General features: G+C 46.7%; 1 protein-coding gene and 1 long non-coding RNA gene across 2 annotated transcripts in view; both read right to left on the bottom strand.

The window, feature by feature from the left end:
- The window catches only part of Fam174b (family with sequence similarity 174 member B), a 40429-nt gene that overhangs the window by 11626 nt on the left and 12517 nt on the right, over positions 1–16286 (bottom strand). The window lies entirely within an intron of this gene.
- On the bottom strand, positions 1323–3209 carry LOC132647234 (uncharacterized). The gene is made up of 3 exons (XR_009585582.1): positions 3097–3209; positions 2157–2273; positions 1323–1591 (listed from the first exon to the last, which is right to left on the bottom strand). It is a non-coding gene; the product is annotated as an uncharacterized LOC132647234 (long non-coding RNA).

Raw genomic sequence — 16286 nt, 5'->3', positions numbered from 1 at the left:
GTGGTTTGAACAGGTAGAGCTCTCACAGACACATGCGCTTGAATGCTTGGCCCACAGGGAGCGGCACTGTTAGGAGGTGTGGCCTTGTTGGGAGTAGCTGTGGTCTTGTTAGAGGAAGTGTGTCACTGTCAGGGAGGGCTTTGAGTCTCCTATTCTCAAGCTTTACCCAGTGGGCCACACAGTCTGCTCCTGCTGCCTGCGGATCAAGATGTAGGACTCTGGGCTCCTCCAGCACAGTATCTGCCTGCACGCCGCCATGCTTCCCGCCAGTATGATAATGGACGAAACCTCTGAAACTGTAAGCCAGCCCCAATTAAATGCTTTCCTTTATAAGACTTGCTGTGATCACGGTGTCTCTTCACAGTAATGGCACACCCTAACTAAGACGATCTGCCTCGAAGTCACCCAAGTCTCCATAAGTAACACTAATAAACTCACTGGTCCCCCAAATCATACCTTTGGTCTATTGCTGGGGTCCTATTTGGGTTGGGCAGGTGAGCAGCTGCCCATGCCCCCTCCTCCCAAGAAGTCATGCAACACCACAGACAGAGGAAAGACCACCGCATGTAAGAACCCAGTAGCAAAACCTGAAGCCTCATCACAGAGTAATTTCTCCTCCCAGCTGTCCTTACAGGTACATTCACAGGCTCAGGTGTGAGTCTGCCTGGATTACGAATTTAAGATGAGGACTGATGCAGCTGTGAAGCCTGGTGGCAAGATATTTAACCAAAGGGACTCAACTAGCCACCCTGTCACAAATGACATCCTAAGTACCAGAGGTTTATAGGCGGGGCTTGCAAACCCACTGGCTTATAGATCTAGCTCCCCAGAACTAGAGGTTTATGGGTCCAGGCATTCAAAGCCCAGACTTAGAGACACAGGTGCTCTGAGCTTTGATTGGCAGCAGCCTAGTGTCGAGCAGCTGATGTTACCACTCCTGAGTATCAGCTTTTAACTCTAGACAGCTCTCAGGGAAAGCGGGGTTTTCAATCTTCATTATCATCTCACCTGCAGAAAGCCAAGGCTTTCTACACTGTCTGCCCCAGGCCACCCCCTGGCACCCCACAACTGCCTTCTTGCTGCCTCTGAGTAGGTAGGTGAACTAACCCAGTCCACTCTAGCCATGACATACATTGCAGATAGGCAATAAAAGACCACTTGAGAAAAGCCTTTACTGGGCCTGTGGTTGTTAGGTGATGAGGGCTGCCCCCAAAGCAGTGGAAAACGGCCTGCTTATACAGCCAGAAGAAAAGCGCGGCGTGCTTGTGCACAGATTATAACCCCACCGATCGGTCCTTCCATATTACTGATCACGGACCTCAGACTCTAATCACAGGCTTCACATCACAGGAATTGTAGACTTCTGGCTGAATGGCTGGGAGGGCACCGAGCCTGAGTGAGAGCAGCTGCAAGGTGGGCAGCAGCAGCCAGAGTCCATCCGGTACTGTCTTGCCTGGGGTGGAGTCTTCCAAACACGATGCACGTTGCCCAGAATGGTCTTGGCTGGAGGGAGACTTCCTGAACCAGAGCTGGGTGGCTCAGCAGCAGCCTTCCTTACAGTTGGATCGCAATTTCCTCAAGGTACTCAAAGCTGCGGGAATGCCATGAGAAAGGCTGCTCCAGCCAGGCACAGTGGTGTAAAACTTGTAATCCCTACACTCGGGAGGCAGAAGGCAGGTGGAGCAGGATTTCAAGGCTAGCCTTGGCTACACAAGTTGAAGGCTAGCCTGACTACCTAAGACCCTAACTCACAGCGGGTAGAGGTAGGAGGAGCCTACTCCATCGTCAGCTTCCTCGATCAAGGCACCCAGGCCCAAGGGAAGATTCGGAAAGATACCCATCTAAGGCAGTGGTTCTAAAACCTCCTAATGCTGCAATCCTTTAACACAGTCCCTCACGCTGTGGTGACCATAAAATTTTCACTGCTACTTCATTACTGTAATTTTGCTAATTGAAGGTTATGAATCATAATATAAATCTCAGACAGTATACAGGATGTCTGAGACAGCCCCACCAAAGGAGTTGCGAGCCACAGGTTGAGAACCACTGCTCTAAAATACAATAGGGCTGACCTTCAGCCGTTTAGTTTATGGGAAGAAAAAGGAAACACTAACGGGTGCTTACATAATGACACTAACAGTCTTAACAGTACTTACCACTACTTACTCCTAGCCAACTCCCCTTAGGGATGTGCTGTGTTCTCCCATCCGCTTCAGTCTCACCAGCAACTGGAAGCGGACTGGTCTCACCAGCGACTGGAAGCGGACTGGACTCTGTTCAGAAACAGAAGTGCTAACCATATCGACACTGTTGGCCCCACCTCCTTCCCAACAAAACTCTGTCACCTTCCCTACCCAAAAGGGAGATAACCTTTCCATTCTGTTCTAAAGGTTTCCTCGTCTGTGCCAGCTCCTGCTCCAGTACCCGATGGGGAAGTTCAAGTTCAGCAATGGCTCCAAATGCCACAAGCCATCCAAGACCAACTCCCAAGGGAGGCCACCCCTCCCGCAAGCCCTCGGGAGGAGGGTCTAGGTCGGTCCACACAGATCCACACACCTTTCTCAGGAAGCCAACCCAGCATTTCCCACTAGCTGATTCACTGCTGTCTGGGGGTTCACTTGGCTTTGATCATCAGTGGGGCTCCCTGCTCTGTTCACTGTGACATGGGCCTGGGCTGAAGAAGCATCTGAAATGTTTAGAAAAGGAAATGCCCCTGATCCTGAGGACCTGGGAAAGCCACCGTATACCCTCAAAACTGGCCATAACCAGGTAGCTTCAGGCTGAGGAATCACTGGTCTGCCTTTTTCGGGTATCATGAACTCTGCAAAGTGCAAAATCTGATCTACAACCTTCTGTGTGCATATGGAATGTGGCACAGCCACTTGTTATCGACCCTAAAGCAAAATGAAGCAGTGACCCTGGGAGGAGAATCTGGAGGCTCTGGCCTCACCTCTGTATTCTGATGGCTCATCTCCCAACACCTATTAACTTGATTTCCTTCTTTCGAATGCTTTATGTTGAAAAAAATTAGCCTGCTAGGCTAAAATTAAGGCCTCATTTATTTACCCAAGGGAGATTCAGGAAAACAACACCAACCTCAAGACCTCCGTGGCCTGTGATGCTTTAACACCAGTCTTCTCAACTACACAAACTCAGAAAAGAATCAGGAACTCCAAAATGATACCAAGGATATAACAGGGAACATTATGTGTAAAATGATGGGCTATGGACACAAAAAGACACATGTCCACAAATTAACCTGGGTGTTTCTGAACAGACTTAACATCTGAAAGCCAAATGTCCTCCCAGGCATGGATGGGCCTCATCCACCCTCACCTGAGTGGAACAAAGGGCTCATTTTCCCTTGAGGAATAAAGAGACCGTCTTTCTACGGACATCACTTTGAGGGTGGTGGGATGTTTACTCATTTGTTATCTGGGGTTTTTGAAGATGCCTTGGATGTGTGTCCCAGACCTGCCTCAAGACTCACACCTTGCCACCTCCGCTTGAGGGATGTGTACTGCTCCACGCAGACAGCTACACTCTCTCTGGACTCATTCTGAAACAGTGGCTGTTTCTCAACCTTAAATATGTCTGCATTCAGTCCAGAACCTAGGAGCTAGAGAGATGGCTCAGTGGTTAAGAGCACTGGCTGCTCCTCCAGAGGACCTGGGTTCAATTCCCAGCATCCACCCACAAGGCAGCTCACAACTGTCTGTAACTCTAGTTCCTACTTCCAGGGGATCTGATACCCTCACATAGATATAAATACAGGCAAAACACCAATACACTTGAGACAAGAGGCCTGCCACCATACAGGGTAGCGAGGTGGGTGCCACTACTATGAGCAAGTATGTGGCAGAGAGATGAAAGGAAAAGAGAAGTGGAGCTGTTTGTGCACTATCAAGAGGTGGAACTGGAGATGCAATGGTGGTAAGGAACAGCCTAATGTGAGTAGCCTTTCTGGCCACCAGAGGCCATAGTGATGCCTGGGCCCATGCTGCAGGAGTCTGTGTCAATGGCTGTGGCCCATATTACCACCGAAGGCCGTCCAGATGTCCAGTGGTATGGGCTATCTGGGGGCCATGTTGATGCCTGACAGCTAAGCTAAGGTGGCCCTACCCCTCACCAGCTGAAGCATGCAGGAGAGCTGGCCCTGCACCTTGCCTGGGCAGTATGGGAGAGTGGGATTGGGCATAGGAGAGCTGGTGAGCTGACCAATTAGGCTACCTCCCAGGCCCAGACCCAAAGCTTTAAGTTTGCCCACCCCAACATCTACCCCATCTATGAGTTGCTAGAGCAAAGGAAGGGGCCGATCCTGCAGAACCAAAGCTGCAGGATCACCATGACTCAGGACAACAACAGGATATCCAAAAGGAGTCTTGGTGAGGATCCAGTATTGATGGCGTAGCAAAAGCCAAAGGCCTCAAACCAGACCAATGACTCATTGCAATGAACATTTGCAAGTAAAGCTGTTTGGGCAAAAGGATGTGCTGTGTGACTCACTGCAGCTTCCACGGCAAGATGTTTTTGTTTTGTTTTGTTTTGTTTTGTTTTGTTTTGTTTTGTTTTGTTTGGGGAGGGGGAAGTCACAAGGCTGTAAGGCAGATATGGAGGGACTGAAAGATGAGTGGTTTGGGGTATGTGATGTGAAATTCACAAAGAAGCAATAAAAAGTTTAAAAAAAAAAGAGACCAGAACCTATACCATCAGATCTTCACGGGCAACTTCCTATAAGCAAGTGGCCCACATCTCTCACCCTCCCTCTCTCAGACACACACATACACACACACACACACACAGAGAGAGAGAGAGAGAGAGAGAGAGAGAGAGAGAGAGAGAGAGGAGAGAGAGAGAGAGGTCTGCTGTTTGTGTGGAGAACCCTCACAAAAACAAAAGGCTGTCGGTAAGGGTCCTCATGTATACTTCAAACCCCAGCCCTGACATTACAAGCTAGAGAAGCTGCATTTCAAACCATCAGCCCTCTGACACAGAGTGCCCTCTGCCAGGGAGGCTCAAGCCCCGCTGTTCCATTGTCAGGCGTGTTAATCAGACAGAGCTGAGACCCGAGAAAAGTTGGGTCTATTCTGGCAGAGCTTATGTCACATAATGCACCAAAAAGGACATCCACTGATAGGAGGGACACTGATAGGAGGGGCACTGTGCAGTGTGTGGACAGCGTGGGCAGAGAGTGGGAGTCTCACATTCCTTTACCAGCTATGCACCAGGCAGAAGCAGGAAATTTTAGAAAAGAGATCAGATCAGTGTTTCTCACAAACCTTCAGATTCTAGAGTCTAACTGCCCTGGGTGCAGAGAACCAGGGCATAGTGCATGAGCAAGAAGAAACATGAAAAACTTGGAAATAGTATTCCCAGAAGCTGCATTTATGTGAGATGGTGCTAAGCAATGCACAAGTGTGTCCACACATGCAACTTCCTTTTCTTGCATTTGTGTGTACGGAGTGTGTTTGTGTGTGTGTGTGTGTGTGTGTGTGTGTGTGTGTGGCTAAGCAGGTGGTATGTGCACTGTTTGTATCTTGCCCTCTCTCCGTCCACCTTATGTTTTGAAACAGGGTTTCTCATACAGCCAGAGTTCACCGATTGGGTAGATCAGTTGGCCAAGGATCCAGCTGTCTCTAGACTGCTCAACCAGCTTTCGAATTATCACTATTATTACATTATTATTTCACGTGTATGGGTAATTTGCCTGCATGTATGTCTGGTACCGTGTGCGTGCCTGGTGCCGGTGGAGGTCAGAAGAGGGTGCTGGATCCCCTGGAAGTAGAGTTACGTACAGCTTTGAGCTGCCATGTGGGTGCTGGGAACCGAACACCAGTCCTCTAAGAGCCTCCAGTGTTCTTAACTCTCCAGCCATCTTTCCAGCCCCACATCCGGCTTTGCATATGGTTGCTGGGAACCCAAACTCGGGTTCTTGTGCTTTCATGGCAGGCGTTTTACTGACCAAGCCATCTTCTTAGCTCCCATGGGCACAGCATCTAATTAGTCTACAAAGCAATGTCGCTGACAACTCTGTCTTCCAGAGACGGAGGTCCAGGGGGGTCGCTCTGCCCACAGCCATGTAGCTAAACAGAAGTAGAGTTGGGTCTGAAGGTCAAATGACCAAAGACCTCACTGTTTTTGCACTGTTGCCTCCTCCCAGCATAATACCCAGAGTTTGAAACATGCAACAAGAAGGGGAGGTGGGGAGACTCAAGAACACACACTATGGATCAGCTCGGAGAGGTCTCAGAGCACAGTGAGCACCTACCTGCTGCAAAGGGGAAAAGGCTACCTTGCCGCCAACCAACCCCTGAAAGCCACCTTGAACCACCACTGCACACACCAGTGCCTTCCGCTCCCACCAAGGAGCCCCAACTACAAACGAGGGGAGGGGGCTTTATCTCCGCTTTACTTCAAACCTCTTTGTTCCTCTTTCACTTTCTGGAAGGTATCACTGAACACAACTCACACATTCCTACTTCACAGGAATCCAGACAAACGCCAACAAACTCTTTCTGAAGCGAGACCCCGATAGGACACGTGCTGCTTTGAGGCAGGCCAGCATCCACCCCTGACCTCCCTTTGGCCTCTCAGTCCTCCACATACGGCCACACCTCCAGGTCAAAGAGTGGACACGCAGGATTAGGCATGAGCGGGTCAATACACAACAATCCTCTGGCCAACCAATAGCAGGGCAGAGAGAAAGAAGGCATGACCAATCAGAGCCAACCAGTAGGTGCCCTGAGACCCAGATGGTATACGCTATCTTACCACCTGACAGAAGAGAAGCTGAGGAGAGAGAGGAGGAGGCGGCCAGAGGGAATGAGATCGATCGAGTCTTAAATCTGCTTTGAAGCCGGCTCTCCATGTACACTACAGCGCTGCTCTCCCAACACAGCTGGTTCAGCCTGGGTTTTCTGTCCCACATGACCTAGAGTCCTGATGCCAGGGGGCCTCGAAAGGAAGGCATAGCATGAACTGAAACCAACATTATAATAAATGCCACCTTGGGATGTTTTTAACATTTTAATAGTAAGGTTTCCACGATCAGTGTAATTTTCCCATTTGCTATAACCCTTTTTAAGCCCTAAAGAAGCACTCAGCGACAACAGCTTGACAATTTCTGCTCGGGTATATCCAAGCACAGGTTTTCCAGAAGGTAAGCACACAGCAGCCCCTCACATGACTGTTAGCAAGCTCAGTGGCCTGAGAGAAAAGCAAAGAGCATAACCCCTGTGAAAATGCGAGGACCAGACAAGACATGTCACTCTTCCCTTCAAGCCAAAACCCATTGCCTGTTTTATGTGTGTTTGTATGCATCTGCTGTGGGGTGCACGTATGTGCATCTATGGAGGCCAGAGGTCAGCATCGTGTGTATCTTCAATTATTCTCCACTTCGTTCTTTAGATGAGACCTCTCACTGAGCCCAGAGCTCACCCATTAGCTAAACTGACTGGTTAGTGAGGTCTGGGAATCTCTCTGCCTCCACTCACCCCTCCCTCATCCCAGAACTAAGACTTATGGGTACAGCCCACCTCACCAAACTTTTTATTCAGGTTCTGAAGATCCGAACACCTTCAGGTCTTCATGTCTGCACAGCAAGCATGTTCCACATAAACCCATCTCCAGAGCCCTTTAATGTTTATTTCCAACAAGACAAAGGAATCTTTCAAAACTCTGCCACTTCCCCTTGCACTGAGACTTTCATTTAATAACCCGTGTGTACTGGGAGTAGCGCTGTCCACCATGCAAGGTAATTCCTTCCTAACTTTTTTTTTAAGCTGTATTTTGAAACTGGCTTACTACCTGGTGGGTTTCCACGGGCTTTCTTATACATCCTTAGCTTTGATTTAGCCTACCACTACCTTTTCTTCCCCCTTATGGTTCCCTCCCCCATTCGTGCTTAATCCTTTAACTCCTGATAGCCCTCCTCCTCCTCTTTTCCCATGTATTCTACTATCCCTCCAATTATTTTTTACATAGGAGATAATAGGATGCCATGTAAGTTTTCATGTACTCCTTTACACCCTGGCTTCTCCCATGTACCTGGGCCCCTCCCTTTCCACCCCCAGGATTCCTCCTCTCTGATTCTGTTTTGCCTATTATCCCCTTCCCTTAATGTGCTCAAGCCCAAAAAAAACACCTTTCTGATTTCCTGCCTTCCATTTGTGCTCCAAATTAAACACACATCACAAGATTAGAAGGCAGGAGCTGCATATAATAGAGAAGGCAAGGTGTTGGTCATTCTTGGCCTGATTTACGTCATTCAGTATGGGTTTTTTTTCCAGTTATATCCATTTACCTGAAATCATCCTGATTTTCTTCTTTGTCATAGTGAGTAATATGATTCCATTGTGTATAAACTCCTTATTTTTTTTAATTCATCTATTGATGGATATCTAGGTTGATTCCATCTCACAGCTATCGTGACTACCACAGCAATGAGCATGTATGTGTAAGTGTCTCTGTAGTAGGACATTAAATCCACTGGGCATATGCCCAGAAGTGGTATTACTGGGTCATTTGGCAGTTGTGTCTCTGGTTTCTTGAGAAACTTCCAGACTGATTTCCACAATAGTTTTGAACTGGTTTTCATTCTCACCAACAGTACGTAAAAGCTCCCCTTTTGCTACAGCCACTTTGGTATTTGTTGGCATTTCTACCACTGATGATGTCCATTCTGACTGGGGTGAGATGGTGTACCAGATAATTTTTATGTCAACTTGACACAAGCTAGCGCCATCTGAGAGGAGGGAACCTCAACTGAGAAAAAGAAATATTGAGCTGTAGGCAAGCCTGCAGCATTTTCTCCGTTAGTGGTTGATATGGAAGGCCCAACCCACGGTAGATGGTGTCATCCCTGAGCTGAAAGAAAGCAAGGTGAGCAAGCCACGATGAGCAAGCCAGTAAGCAGCACTCTTTCATGGGCTTTGCTTCAGTTCTGGCCCCCGGGTTTCTGCCCTGGCCTGACTGCCTTCCATAATGAACTATGACAGAGAAGCTTAAGCAAAATAAATCCTTTTCTCCCCAACCTGCTTCTAGTCATGCTGTTCTATGACATCAGTAGTGATCCTAAGACAGACAGAATCTCAAAGCAGTTTTAATCTGCCTTTTCCTGATGGCTGAGGATGCAGAACACTTTTAAAAGTATTTTTAAAAAAAAGTGTTTTCCAGTCATCTGCATCTCTCCTTTTGAGCTAAGTTATTCATTGGTCAGGGAGGCCCCATAGATTCCAAAACAATACAGACTATTGGCATTGCCTTTGATTACCCACCATAACTTCATGGTAAGACTCTATCGCTGAAGACACCACATCCTTTGACTGCAGGACATAGAGAAACCAGTCTTGAACCAACAGTAAACGTTCTCCCCCCTGGCTAGCAGTCCTAGCGCAGGAAGGTGCTACTCAAGCTGCTGGGGGAGAAAAGATATCAATTGTCTTATCCAGAGTTGGACCCTGCTTGTTCCGATTACAGCCTTCCAGGCAAGATGTGCCCAAGATATGTAAAGGTGGGATGACCGCTGTGGGGGTAAACCAACCACCTTCTGATTGGTTATGAGGCCTGCTCCACAAGAGGGATGCCACGCCTGATACAAAAGCCCATGACTACGGAAATCATAAAGCCTAAGGTAAAGCCTGCTATTGTTATTTTGCTAAATGCTCAGGGTTTTCAAAGTGTCTCCTAAATACATTAAGTTTATATCCACAGACCTGGGCTGTTCCCAGCCTTGGTTGGAGAAGCTTCTTTTCACAGTGGTCAGCAATCAACAGGGAGGTACATAACTGGTCAAAACACTAAGAATAAGAGACTGAGTACTCAGTCCTGGATGGGGCATCTATATAAACCCTATCCTATTCCAGCCAAAGGCTCAGAGAATACCACGGGATAGGAAGCAAACCGAACCTAAGAGCTAGAGGATGTGGAGAAGTGCTGTAAAATTCTGTGCTCTGGACATGGGTGACCATCACATTCATGAACTCAAAGCAGCTGTGGCTACCTGCACAACACCTAATACAAGACTGAGAGAGCCAAAAGTCCAGTATAGATGTGGTAGATGATTTCTACCCCTTCCTGAGAAGCTACTGGCAGCAGGAGGTTGCTGGAAGAAAAGCGTTCTTCCTGAGAATGTAGACCCTGCCAGGATTCCCATGCACCAGTGGACGGCTCCACACCCATGCACATACGGGGCAGCACTAGCTGGACTGTGTGTGGATGCATATGTGTACACACATATACATATGACTTGAAGATGGGAGGAGTACATGTTGGAAATATGAGGAGAGTTGGGAGGAGAAATAGGGACACACTGTATACATGTCCAAAATCCTCAAGAATAAAGAAAAAATTTAATGAAAGTGCAAGAGGAAGGTATTACAAAATAGAATACATTTTTTAAAATTCTTCCACTCTGGAACGTCATCCCCAGGTTAAGGATTTATTTACGCTGAGGGCTTTTCAACAGCTGGCCAGAATCAAGTTTCCAGTGAGCCTTCAGGCTCCACTTAGGCAAACAAGGAGGCTGGGAGAGCAAGCTCTAAGATAGGCACAGCAACTCGGAAAGAAACCTTTCAGACTTGCCCTCCCCAACTAGACACAGCAAACCAAGGCTGAGGCCCAGTGGGTGGGCCCAGTCTGGAGTACTGCAGTCAGAGACCGACCAAGGAGTCCAGAGATGGAGGTGTGAATGCTGGCCCTTATCCTTGTGCCTGTGAGTAAGCTGCTCACCCCAAATGCAAACGTCTTCGTTCACATCTGCTGCTTTCTAGGAAGTTCTAGGGTTCTGATGGTGAACCTCCCAGCAACCTACTTCAAACAACCTTATGTTTTCCCCATTTTTCTGAGGTCATTAAGGATGCCCAATCCTTGTTCTGACTCCTGTCAATAACACAGTCCACTTGTGACTTTTAAGCATGCCTGATCCTCTACACTACCGGTTCTCAACCTGTGAGTCATGACCCTTTTGGGAGTCACATATCAGATATCCTGCATATCAGGTATTTACATAAAGATTCATAACAGTAGCTAAATTACAGTTGTGAAGGCTAGAAAAAAAAAAGAGCACAAAACAACACAGAGACATGGGCATCGAGCCAGCACCCTTCTGCAAAAGAGTGATAAAGAGAGCTGGTCTCTCCACACAGTAAAGTCACAATCACAATGCTGAGCTATCCTCACACACCAACCAAGAGGCACTGCAGTGGAACAGAAACCCAGAGACAGACCCCACAGCATCCCAAAATCCAACATAGAATAAAGTGGCATTTAAGTGACTCAGGAAAAGGCTCTCCTACCCATTGTTTTATTTATAACCACCCGCTTTGTATCACAATAAATAGATAGACTTAAACGTAGGAAATAAAACTATCAGTAGAAAACACGAAAGAGATCCAAAAGCCATAAAAAGAGAAGAATGGCGAATTCAAACATAGAAAAATAATTTAAGTCGGTGCGGACCATGGGGGAAAATAATAATAATAATGATTTATGTCAAGATAATGATAAGCTAGAAAAAATATATTCAATTTGCAGTACAGGTGTAACATTAATGAATGTAAGGAGTATCTACAAATCAACAGAAAGACCAATCATCTAATTGAAAAACTGGTCAAAGGATATAAAAGCAGGGAGGTCTCAAATAGAGAAAAAGCAAATAAATGGCTTTGCATCTTGAAACCTTACAGTAAGATAAACGCAAACCCAGCCTTTAAGGGGATCCTGTTATCCACTTGTAAATTTAACATCAAAATGACTAAAGATACACTGTGGATGGGGACATGGGAAATGGGTTCTCTCACTATCATACTGGATACATACACTATTACACACACACACACACACACACACACACACACATACACACACAGGAAGTGGTTCTGCAATGTCTGTCAGTTACAATGGTACAAACCTCATCAAGAATTTCCTTTTTGGGATTTTGTCTTAGTCACATTCTGCAACTTATATAATATGGCATACAAGTGCCCACGTGTAGGAAACCGATCACAGGATGACTCCTCCACATCGTTGACACAGAGCTGCTGTCTCTACATGGACAAAGAACATCTCCCATACATGCAAGACGAATATTTATGTAAAGACATAATAATTATATAGAGACATATTAATATTTAATATGAGACACAAGATATGTGTGTGAAAGAGAAAGAAGATACCACATGCAGAAATCTAAATTTAGAAGCCACTTCGTAAGAAATGTAAAACATTAAGCCATTGTACACAAAAATTACCTCATAGAGTATTTCTGGAGAAGTATGTATATACATAAGACATAGCCCAGAGCTAAAGCCGTAAAATTCTCAGAAGAAAGCACAGGGTAAGCCTTTGTGACCTTGAATTAGGCAATGACCTTTAAGCAGGACATCAGCAGCTACAGCAGAAAAGAAAATAGACAAATTGGACGTCATTAAAATAAAAAAATGATGTGCTTCCATGTGCAGCAAATGTGCAGCCTGGCCTTCATGTGGGTCCCCCAACAACTGGAGAGGGGGATCCCCTCTGACTCTGATGCCTCCCACTGTATCCTGTTCCCCTGACCAGGATGTCTTGTCTGGCCTCATCGGGAAAAGATGTGCCTAGTTCCGCAACAACTTAATGTTCCAGGGCGGGTTGGTACACACAGAGGACTTCTCCCGTCTTTGAGAGGAGAGGGGAGATGGGTCAGGGGTGGGAGGAGTGTGCAAGGGGAGCTGGTGGGAACTGCAATCAGGATGTAAAGTGAAAAAATAAATTTTTAAAAAATACTGTGCTACCATTTCAGAAAGTAAAAAGACAGCCGGGGATTTAAAAAAAAAAAAAAAAAAAAAAAAAAACAGCCAGAGAACGGGATAAAATTGCATTTACAATATGAAAATAATCTTGTATTTCAATAACGAAATGGTGATCTCATTTCAAAAATAGGAAAAAGGTCTTTAGTTTTTTATTGTGCGTGTTTTCTACTTAAGTCTCTACTGTTGTGATAAAACACTGACCAGAAGCAACTTGGGGAGGAAAACATTTACTTGGTTTTTGCATCCTGATCACAGTCCATTGCTGATGGAATTCAGGGCAGGTACTCAAGCAGAAGAGGAGGGAATCACAGTGGAATGCTGTTGACTGGCTTTCTCTCTACGGCTAACTCAGCTTACTTATTTATACAACCCAAGACCACATTCCGAGGTCCAGCACCACCAGAAGGGACTGAATCCTCCTACATCAATCATTAATCCAGAAAATCTAGCAGAGGCAGTTCCTCAACTGAGGGCCCCTCAACTTGACATAAACTATCAGCACAGTGTGTCTGAGTGGGTGCGTGACATATACTCGTGCTTGTGCCAGCGTATGCAACCCATGCATATGGGCAGCGTCCAGAAGAGGATACTGGGTGTCCTGCTCTGTCATCCGCTACCTAATTTCCTCAAGACAAGGTCTCGCGCTGAACCTAGAACTAGGCTTTCAGCCAGCAAGCCCAAGGATCCTCCTGTCTTCTGCCCTCGACACTCACACGGAGTGCACAGCACATGTTCAAGTGACCACTCGTGGCTTTTTTACACAGGTGCTGGTCGTTCGCATTCAGGTCCCAGTACTTCAGCAGCAAAGGTTCTTCTTCACCAAGACATCTCCCCCAGCCCCTAGGGCCAACGTTGGCAAAGCTTCGAGGAAACTATGTCTCTCACATGCCTCTAGTGAGACGCAGACTAGTATGATGGCTTGCTAAACAGTTGTTAGCTTTTTTAACAGTTAAGAACAGAACTTACCAAATGACAAAGCAGGTCCACTCCTAGCTCCATACCCAAGAGCAATTAAAACCTGTGTTCATACAAACAAACACTTACACGCAAATGTTCAATGCAGCACTGCTCATAAAGGCCAAAAAGCAGAAACAATCCGAATGTTTATAGAATATAGTGTCTTAGTTACTTTTCTAGGGCTGTGGTGAGACACCATATCCAAAGCAACTTAAAGAAGAAAAAGGTTATTGGGGGCTTACGGCTCAGGAGGTTGAGTCCACAGCCGTCCTGGCAGGAAGCATGGCAGAAGGCAGGCAGCCACAGTGCTGGAGCAGTAGCTGAGAGCTTCCACCTTGATGCACAAGCATGAGGCAGACAGAGAGCTAACTGGGAATGGTATGGACTTTCGAATCCTCAAGGCCCACCCACACAACACACCTCCTCCAACAAGGCCATATTTCCTAATCCTTCCCAAACAGTTCCACCAACTAGGGACAAAGCATTCGAATATATGAGCTTGGGGGGTGGGGGACATTCTCATTCAAACCACTACACATGGATAAATGAAAGGTGATACACAGAGCTGGAGAGACGGCTCAGCAGTTAAGTACATCCATGGCTCTTGCAGAGGACCCGAGTTTGGTTCCCAACACTCACACTGGGAGGCTTAACACCACCTGTAACTCCAGCTGTAGGGGGAACCCAACACCTCTGACTCCTGCACTCCTATGCAAATATCCCTACACAGACACCCAAACAGACCCATAATTTTTAAATGAAGATCGATTTTGGTAAAAAATAAAGTGATACCTTAACTAAATAGGACGCTACTGTTTGGGGGAGGGGTAGGAATAAGGCAGTGGTTCATGGTATAACACAGATAAACCCCGAGAAAACAATGCTACGTAAAACAGACCACATGTTACGTGATTCCAGTCATATGTGAGTCCAAAATAGAGAAGCCCACAGATGCGGAGTAAATTAGTGGTGGCCTAGCACTGGGAGGGAGGGCGTATGGAGAAAGAGCCACAGTGGATACAGGGTCTCCGCATGAACATGATGAACGTGTTCTAAAACTGGTCTTTGTGATGGATGTATAACTCTATGAATAACCTAAAAAAAAAAAAAAAAAAAAAGCATGGTGTTGGATGCTCTACAGCGGCGAACTGTGTAGCATGTGAAGCAAATCCCAGTGAAGGTATGTGTGTGTGATGATTATATTAACTTGTCTCTATACTTGTAATCTCTCTGGAAATATTCACAAAAAATTGCCAGCATCTGGTAAAGAAAATAAGCGGGACACATGTGCATTTTGTTTACTGTATGCTCCTGTTCATTGTGTACACGAGGAAACTGTTTTGGAAGGTGCTGTTGTTTTGAGATAGGGGCTCAGACGGGCCTCCAGCTTGTTATGTTGCAAAGGATGACCCTGAACTTCTGCATCCTGTTTCCTGAGCGTTGAGATAACAGGCACAGGCCACCCCGCCCAGTTTTATCAACCTGGGCATTGACGCATGCTAAGCAAACATTCTACCTATTGAGCTACATACATCCCCATACCAAGCCCTGTATTTTAAAGAAGTAAATAAATTTCAAAAATTCCAAGTAGATCACTACATCTGGAATGGTCCAGGCTGCCTGTGTTCCCCTGACCTAATGACGTTAGGACTCACACTCAACGACTCAACGTCTCTCCACCTCAGCTGTCTTAAGCTGTGTTAAGCCCTTAAAGCCCCACTGCAGCTTGAGGATAAGTATGGTGTCACCTCTGACACGAGGAAAACTCAGCAAAGCAAATGAAAACAGAATATGGGCCTTGGAGCGAACGCAGACAGAGGGGAGTGCACCCTACAGGTGAGCCTTGACGCCTGGGGATTGCACCCAGGGTTCTCAGGACATGTCTAACTTTTGACCTACAAGCTCTATTCTGTACCTTCTCCTCAGAAGATGAGAAATACCTGAACCTCCCCAGAGAAGCAAATAAACTTGAAGAATGGTAGAGCATGACCCCATACCATCCTTTCCAGCTCTGGCCTCTGCCATGCCCTATACAGGAGAAGAGGTACCTGAGTCCCACTTTAGCTGCGGTGACAGAAAAGCCACCATCCCCTGTTACCAACGCCCCCTTCCCCAGCAACGTGTTCTAAGCACAACCGACTGAGCTCCATCTTCAAGTGCCCTTCAAATAAGGCAGCCTCAGTAAGCCACTATAAGTTAAATCTCATCTTGCTCTACTACAGATGGACAACTTCAATTAAACAGTCAGATAAAACATGGGCGCGTCCCTTTAGTGCAGCAAAAACTTTGGGATCTCCAGCCGCCGGGCTCTGCCTCAGCTGCTCTGCCTGGGCCTCCAGAATGCTGTGCTGGGGTTCTTCACAGACACCCACTCCTCACCCAGCCACCATGGGCCTCGCCCCAGTGTACCAGCACTGACCCACCCAGTGCCTCAAAGCAGCAGGTCAGCAGCTCAAGTGCCACAGTGCCTTGTAGATACAGGGAACCCTTAGAGTGGAAATGGTGTGACCTAAATATGAACAAACACGATGACGAATGGTG

This window comes from Meriones unguiculatus, chromosome 14 (genome assembly GCF_030254825.1).
Source record: "Meriones unguiculatus strain TT.TT164.6M chromosome 14, Bangor_MerUng_6.1, whole genome shotgun sequence".
NCBI lineage: Eukaryota > Metazoa > Chordata > Mammalia > Rodentia > Muridae > Meriones > Meriones unguiculatus.
The sequence above is the reverse complement of the archived record's forward strand: the minus strand, read 5'-3'. Positions and strand labels throughout refer to the sequence as shown.